This window comes from Podarcis muralis, chromosome 17 (genome assembly GCF_964188315.1).
Source record: "Podarcis muralis chromosome 17, rPodMur119.hap1.1, whole genome shotgun sequence".
Classification (NCBI taxonomy): Eukaryota; Metazoa; Chordata; class Lepidosauria; order Squamata; family Lacertidae; genus Podarcis; species Podarcis muralis.
Window position 1 is genome coordinate 8,642,409 of NC_135671.1, and position 6,939 is coordinate 8,649,347.

Genomic DNA, 6,939 nt, shown 5'->3' on the forward strand with positions numbered 1-6,939 from the left:
CCACCATGACTTCTGGGACTCTGCTGGAAGAGCTGGCTTCATTTGAGTGTTGCAGGATCTTTGGAGAGACCTGTGAAGAGACCAGCAGAAAATAAAATTGGGAAAAGGAGAGACCAGTACAAAAAAAATGTCTTGGAAAAAGACAACTGAGTGGTGGAATATGAACTTACCTAAAGCAACACAGTCCAAGTGTAGGCGACTCTCACTTCAGGTACACTGAACTCTGCAAAGCCTGAAGGAAAGAAGAGCTGGGAGAAAAGAAGATGTCTTCTCCTACCTGAAGGTGAGCCTCATTGTGGTGACACAGAAAGAGTCTTAGCCCAATGAGTTGCAGATGGAACACAATAGAGATTTCCCCCTAGCCATGCAAGGGATACTCTGAGAAACCTGAAGGAAAGACAAGCTGGAACAAAAGGAGAGAAGTGCTGGAAGAAAAGAAGAAGTGTTCTCCTACCTGCAGGTGAGCCTCATTGTGGTGACACAGAATAGGCCCTCTTCTGACAACTCAGTCACTGCAACCTGAAAGAGTCTTAGCCCAATGAGTTGCAGACGGAACGCAATAGAGATTTCCTCCCTGGCCAACCAAGGGATACTCACCTAAATGTCCTTCAGTCATGGAATACCATTTTGACCACCATTTTATTTGAAGCTGGATGAGCCATTAATCTAGAGGGGCAGAACAGAGACACCTAGAATCACTAGTTTGTCCCCAGTCACCTTCCACCAATCTTACAGAAAATGAGATTTAAAACAAACAAACAAAACAGCTGAGGGTGTACCACCTTATGCTGAAGTACTGTACTTGCGGACCACTGTTTGTTAACAGCAAGAATGGTAGAGAAAATTAACCTCAAATTAGAAAAGGTAGTGTCCCTCCTGGCTGAGTTGGCGCTGTTGGCAACCCGGAACAGTCCTATTGCCACCCAAGAGTCTGGCCACAGCGCTATTAACAAGATCTTCAAACTCAGGGGTGTAGCTGTTCTTGTGCCAGAACCCGTAAAACCTCTTACAGAAAGAATAACAAACATGAAAACAGCAAACTAATCCTGCAAAGCTCTCAAGCAGTTCTCGATGTTTATCCTTTTAATGGTCTGCTCCCTTTCTGGAATTCAATCGCAAGTGCAAAGCGAAATTTCAAACTGTTGCTAAACATCCAGCGCGACAATCTTACCACAGTAAACCTGCTTTCATCAGACTCTCAGCATTCTAGACTTTTATTATCATTCACTGATTCAGTTATTCCAAAACTACTTCTGAAATACAAGACCTGCCTACAGGATTATAAAATTATCTTGAGGCGTGTTTTTGAAGAAACAGAATTAAAGCCTTTACTGCTGAATCTTCTGTGCAGTCGGACTGACTCCAATCAATCCAAGCCCTCATCATCGGTGGGCATTCGCCAAAGGTTTAAGGCACAAACCCCAGTGCCACTAAGGCAGGTTCCGGGTGGAGAATTTGGCTGAAACATCCCCCAGGACAGAAAACCTTCTGAGTTTAATGGCCAAGCACACAAAGAATGCTTGCCCAACTCACCTGTGTCAAAAATAAGTTCTTCCCCCAGGACTTTGGTAGATCTCGAAATCCACCACTCACCATCTTCACAGAAAACAGATCATCTATTGCCAGGCGCTGCCCCACCCGAGGAAAGCATTACACCAAGACTGCCAGAGACAGACTTAATTACTTTTGACTCTGAAAGTCACAAACAACTGAACACTACTGCTGATGGCTGGCAATCTGGACAAGTCTGTCAAACAACCCCAGAAAGAACAACACGTCAAACACCTCAAGAATGGTTGTGTTATAACTGAGACAGAGGGAGAGCTGACCACAATCTGCCCTCCACAATGAAGCCAAATCACCAGCGACGAGAGTAGCCTAAATATTATCTCATGGAACATAGCGGGTTGGGCCAACAAAGTAGGGAATGAGTCATTTCACAAGTATATAACGTGTTTCGATGTGATAATGTTGCAGGAAACCTGGGCAACTTTCAATATAGTCCTGGAGGGTTACTTTGCCCATGAAATTAAGGCCACTAAACTGTATGAGAAAGGACGTCCAAGGAAGGGTCTTGTAACACTGGTATCCACTTCCTTGACAACACAGGTTATTAAGTTTAAAGATTCAAAGCACTTGGCGCTGGGGATCATCTTGCATTCTGGGCCCCAAAGTATCATTCTTGTTTCAGCTTATATCCCGCCATACAAACTGCAAGTACAGATTGAGAGTACATGGGGCCATTTCCCAAAAAAACTATACTCCAAATTAAGTGCCCTGATGCACCACTCTATATAATGGGAGACCTGAATGGCAGAAAAGGCCCAAACGACGACTGCCTGGAAGCTAAATTCTGTATGCTAACAGAACTCAAGGAAAATAGTCCTTCCTCCTTACGCTCCCCCCCCCCCCTCACAGGTCCTCCAAAGACTGCATAACCAACTACGCTGGCTTTTGCCTGGCCTCTTTACAGATACAGTAAGTCTTTACCTTACAATTATAAATGGGGTGTTTCCTTTGGGCAGCAAAGGAGAGTTTACATTTATAAATATTAATGGAGCCAGCACAGTAGACTATTGTCTCACAGACAGTTGTGTTTACAAACCTGTTTCATTCATCTTCCCAGCCTCGCTCTCCTAATCCCTCTGCCCCTTAACTCCTTCAGCTTTGACCAGTGAGAGGGCCAACACCAGTAGCATAGCCAGGGACAGGCTCACTCACTGGAATGCGGCTCGCTCCCTCCACCACCTGTCATAATGACACATAAAAAAGTCCCTTGCAGCGTTAATACAGTGGGTGTAAATGTCTTCATTTTAAGCATGCAATGATGGTAGGGTTTTGGTGAGGAATTAGTATTTTCTTCCCACATTCATACATTCTGGAAATAAATGTGTTTCACACTGTTCCTTTCATCATCTTATTATTAAGGCGACTCCCTCGCCATTTCATCTTGACCCACACTTGAATAAACCTGCAAACAGGTTTACTCAGAAATTAGTGCTGGTATATTCTATGGGCCTTACCCCTTCATGTTTTTAGGATTGCAGCTGAAGATGTTGGATTGGGGAGGCATGCTCATCACTACTTGGCATTTATTAACCCATCGCGCTCTCGAGTGACCCCCGTGGTGAAAAAGGGCTGAAGGAAAAGCTATGGGAAGAGGAGCTGGCTTGGGACCATGGGCCTAGCCAGGGGGCAGGTGCCTCCCTAAATCAATAAAAATACTTAACTAACTGAGGTTCTGCTCTCCCTAACAAAAGCCTGCCCCCCCCAACAAAAATCCTGGCTACGCCCATGCCTGGGACTCAGTGGCCCCCATTGAATTCTATGGAACAAAATAAACAGGCTGCAATTTGGGGCACAGCTGAAAAGGACCGCAGTTGCTTCTCACTCCAGACACTTGATTCTGCATACACACATTTTGGTCTAGAATCAATGGAGTCTGAGTGCTGGTGTGTGGTTTTAAATGTACAGGCAGCGACTATTTTACATGCATCCGATTGAGGTGTGACCGTCACACACTCATCTCTGTAGACCTGGAAGTGGCCCAAAAAGGGAGTGGAATGAGATGGGGGCAGGGCAGGGTGGGGTGGGGTGGGGGGAACAGGGTCCGCCAACAGGCGTGAAGACCCAGAACGCAACCCCTATGCAAACGGGCAGTTGCCTGTAATCCACACAGTCTAGAGCTATTGCACATCTTTTGTCTGAAAAGTGCTTCTTGAGATTGTGTACACCCTATGGGAGCAATTCAGTGTTGTGTTATTATTGAATGTTCTGTCAGCGCAAGTGGTTAAACTTGCCAGATGGAACAGTCCCTCCTCTCTGAGACTCCATCCCAGCATGCTTTTCTGGGGGTTCTCCTGACCCTCCCAGAGCCATTTTGGGGAACACACAGGCAGGGGGCAGCGAGGAAGAGAAGGGAGGACACTCCATTTCACAAGCAAATCTCCATATGCAGGGTTTCTGCTGAAAGGACTCCCACTATATACCTTTACAGGACATTCAAACATATTATTGCCCTCAATCGATTCTGGACACGGCAGTTTGTTAAGGGTTTCTGGGGTCAGTTTCAGGGTCAGTTCCATAACTTACGAGCTATGTAGCCTTTTGTCCTCAGGTAGGGAAATCAATGGGACGAGGATGGCGCTGTGGTCTAAACCACTGAGCCTAAGGCTTGCCGACCTTGTCGGAAGGTCAGGGTTCGAATCCCTGTGATGGGGTGAGCTCCCATTGCTTGGTCCAGCTCCTGCCAACCTAGCAGTTCGAAAGTACGTCAAAGTGCAAGTAGATAAATATGTACCGCTCCAGCGGGAAGGTAAATGGTGTTTACGTGCGCTGTTCTGGTTTTGCCAGAAGCGGCTTAGTTATGCTGGCCACATGACCCAGAAAAATTGTCTGTGGACAAACGCCGGCTCCCTCGGCCAGTAAAGCGAGATGAGCGCCGCAACCCCAGAGTCGTTCGTGACTGGACTTAACTGTCAGGGGTCCTTTACCTTTTTAGGGAAATCAAAGCATCAGCTGATGCATGAATGAGCACATGATTTCCTTCTTTGTACAGGTGCCCATTCATCCCCACTGCCCAGCAGGAGCAAATTTTCCTTTGCAATGGTGTGTTGATGGTGGTTGGAGCATGCTGGGCTTGGAAGGGGGTGGCTGGAAAAGATGTCCTTCCTGGGAGGCACCTGTGCTCTGGCCACCCAAAGGTCATCTCAGGGGAGGGGAGGAAGCCCACCAGCACCTGATTCTTAGCAGCTTGTTGGAAGGTTTATGACTTTCCTTTATTGCTCTCATTTCCTTGAGGTGTATTGAAAGCTACAAAACACCAAAGGCCAAGGAAATGAACAACTTGGAATACGGAGGCAAGTGTTCATCCCCAACCCAGCCTCAACAGTGTCTTAAATTTAATGAGATGGATTTTGTCTTTGAGGCAACAAAGCTTGAGCTCCCTTCAGCATCTTTTCAACCATAAAATAAAAACCACTGCAGTGGGGATGTTGTGGCGTCATGCAAGTGAATTTATGGCACCATCTTTTGTATGACTAGATTGCTGGTTAAGTGTGGGCTGCTTGTTTTTAGACCTGGTTCTAGAATTAGACCTGGTTCTAGAATGGGTGGCTGCTAGCTCTGGAATCTGTGAGCCAGCTGGTATGGTCCTGTTCATATTCTTGACCATTGGGCCTCTCTAAAAGTAAAACCCATTGGGGAAGTGTGCTTCACCAATTTTAATTCAGAAAACATTGGATGCCTCAGGTGTCAATACCCTGCAAAACAGAAACACTGGCATATAAGTGAAGATTAAGATATGGGCTGGGAAGGCCTTGCTTTAAATTCTACCTTGGCCATGAATTCTCCAGCGGGCTTTAGCTATGCTTGCCATTTCTATGCCTCAGAAATGTCCCCACTCTGGCAACATACCAATAAGAGTTCTGGCCAATTTATAGGGCTGTAATAAGGCTGTCTAAGAAAACGAAAGCACTTTGAACCGTTTTGCTTGCCTCAGCAGCATGCACGGGGGGCGGGGACACACACACGCCTCAAACCTGAATAATATAAATGTTCATTATTAACAGAAATCTTCTTTTTTTAAGTTTTCAGAAAGTGTTTGTGCCTAGCTAGGTTATAAGTAATAGGAGTCACCAGAGAGATGAGCACAGAGTGGTGTCTAAACAGAGTCATGCTCTCACCTCATCCCGCCCCCCATCAAAGTTCCCAGGGAGAGGAATGCTGCTGCGACCCAGTTTTTTCCACACCTGTCCCCTCATAGGTCTCATTCTGACATGCTTAAGTAGGTACGAATGAACCTGTGGCACGTCTCCAAGCATTGATTGTGGCCTCCCTCACCACAGTAATCCAACAAAGATCACTTCTGTGATACGCACGGACTCAACAATGGCAGTGCTACTGAGTGGTGTGCCGTCACAAGCTGTTGTTGGCAGCCGTCAGTCCCGAGAGACAAGCTAAGACTGCATTAACTGGTTTCTTCTTGCAGTACAGATTGCATTAAGCAATAGTTCTCTGCTGCAGTTTTGGGTGACCTTTTAAGCGGGGGAAAGAAAGGTTACTTAGGAGAAAAATTGAACAGGCAGCAGTGTATTTTAAAAAAAATAAATCAGTTTCAGGATAGCTATATTTCCTGTTTCCTTTTCGTCATAGATGTAATGACAGTACGACTCATTGTTTTGGGGTTTTTAGTACGTAATACTTGTAACCTTAACGTAACTTTGGAAGCAAATTCCATTCCAGAAAGGGAAAACAGGATGCACATACAGTTGTACCTCGGGTTACATACGCTTCAGGTTACATACGCTTCAGGTTACAGACTCCGCTAACCCAGAAATAGTGCTTCAGGTTAAGATCTTTGCTTCAGGATGAGAACAGAAATTGTGCTCCGGCAGCACGGCGGCAGCAGGAGGCCCCATTAGCTAAAGTGGTGCTTCAGGTTAAGAACAGTTTCAGGTTAAGAACGGATCTCCGGAACGAATTAAGTACTTAACCCGAGGTACCACTGTATATGGGACGCAGGTGGCGCTGTGGGTTAAAGCCTCAGCGCCTAGGACTTGCCGATCGAAAGGTCGGCGGTTCGAATCCCTGCGGCGGGGTGCGCTCCTGTCGTTCGGTCCCAGCGCCTGCCAACCTAGCAGTTCGAAAGCACCTTCGGGTGCAAGTAGATAAATAGGGACCGCTTACTAGCGGGAAGGTAAACGGTGTTCCGTGTGCTGCGCTGGCTTGCCAGAGCAGCGATGTCACGCTGGCCACGTGACCCGGAAGTGTCTGCGGACAGCACTGGCTCCCGGCCTATAGAGTGAGATGAGCGCACAACCCTAGAGTCTGGCAAGACTGGCCCGTACGGGCAGGGGTACCTTTACCTTTACCTTACCACTGTATATGGAAATCAGATCAGGAAACATTAAAACATGCTCCCAAACTGTCTGTTGGAGT